A 1,478-nucleotide genomic window follows, 5' to 3' on the forward strand; every position below is an offset into this window, starting at 1 on the left:
ACGAAACATGGTGTCACAAAATTAATTTCAATATGGAAAAGATTCATACCTTCACATTCCAATTTCTTGGACGGCTCCAAAAGGAAATGCACCATCATACTTGAAAATAAAACAAGTGTACTGACAGAATGTAGCCAGTGAAAAATACGTAAAGAGGCTGATAGGAAATAGGTGCTTTAAGAAATAACGACAAATATAGAGATATGAAATATATGTAGACATATATTTTTCTAATAAACATTAAGAAATATTATACCAATGAACAATGCGAACAAAAATCAATATTATACAAACAAATAATGGAAATTAAAAATTTTCAATTAGCACTCCTTCTTCACCCTCCTGCCGTTCATATCAGTTGCTCGGTCGGCCAACACTCCGGGCAATTTGTGAAGAGCCCTCTCCATGGTTGGTGGATCATAGTGAATTTTCACCAGAAAACTCTTGTAATGTACTGAAAAATCAAAATATAATCTGGAAACTGCACCATAAACTTGTACCAACATTCCAGAAATGGAGAATCATGCAGATCTTACCTTTCGTAACTTCTAGGAAAGCCTTTGGAAATGGTCTTAAATTATGGCTTGTTTTTCGTGGTTGAACGCGGTACAATTTGGCCTCCTCCCCGAAGACGCCTCGCAAAATGGCCACACACCAGTCTGCTGTGCACTTTGATTCCTTCGTCGCCTTCCAGGATGAGAGGAGGCAGAAAATTCCTTCCCCTAATGAGACTACAGAAATGTTAGCAAAATTCAATAGACCTCTGGACACCTATCAAGGTAATGACCTTTCTGAAAAGTACGTGTAAATATTAAGCTAAGTGGTGTAACACTTTGCCCGAATAATCTTGCATTTTTTTATTTCGAGCATTTAAAATAGCTGTCACTTGCCATGCAAGAAGAACGTAATTCGCACCACTGCCATCTTGAATGACGTCAGCTCATGCAATAGAGTTTATCGCTTCCGTGCGCATTACTGTAGAGGAGGTAAAGAATAAGTGATATTGTGGATATTACGCCATTTTGTTGTCGTACGTATTTCGTCGATTTTTCGAAGCGCAGCTATAAGTACTGCATTGTGCCTATGTGCAGTAATACTAGTGGAAATGCCTCAAATAAGTATTTTCACACGGTCCCCCAAGACGGTGAACGACGAACTGTTCGGATGAATAAGTGCCGACGAATTTCAGTTTCTTGATTTATTGGTTATACTTACTACGAAAACTCTAATATAATTAACTGAGGTAATTCTCTCTTGAAACTAGGGAAAGACTGGAGTTAACAATGTTAGAGTAACTCGAATATATGCTCACAAACCAAATGAATAAGTACCGTAGAACCCTACAGCTCTTTGATAGGTAACAGATGTAATAATAATAAGAGGATAGTTTTATCTCCTATATTTTTGCTGTAGGTAAAGAATGTAAGGAACAGCAACAGAAAAAGGGGAATTTTTTATCCCATTAAGTTACTTAAAAG

At 37.2% G+C, this 1,478-nt stretch overlaps 1 long non-coding RNA gene across 1 annotated transcript; it reads right to left on the bottom strand.

Moving 5' to 3' along the window:
- Nucleotides 1-204: 204 nt before the first annotated feature.
- Nucleotides 205-991, bottom strand: LOC124155038. Its single transcript, XR_006864106.1, has 2 exons — nt 537-991; nt 205-454 (listed from the first exon to the last, which is right to left on the bottom strand). It is a non-coding gene; the product is annotated as an uncharacterized LOC124155038 (long non-coding RNA).
- Nucleotides 992-1,478: the final 487 nt, after the last annotated feature.

This window comes from Ischnura elegans, chromosome 3, assembly GCF_921293095.1.
Source record: "Ischnura elegans chromosome 3, ioIscEleg1.1, whole genome shotgun sequence".
NCBI lineage: Eukaryota > Metazoa > Arthropoda > Insecta > Odonata > Coenagrionidae > Ischnura > Ischnura elegans.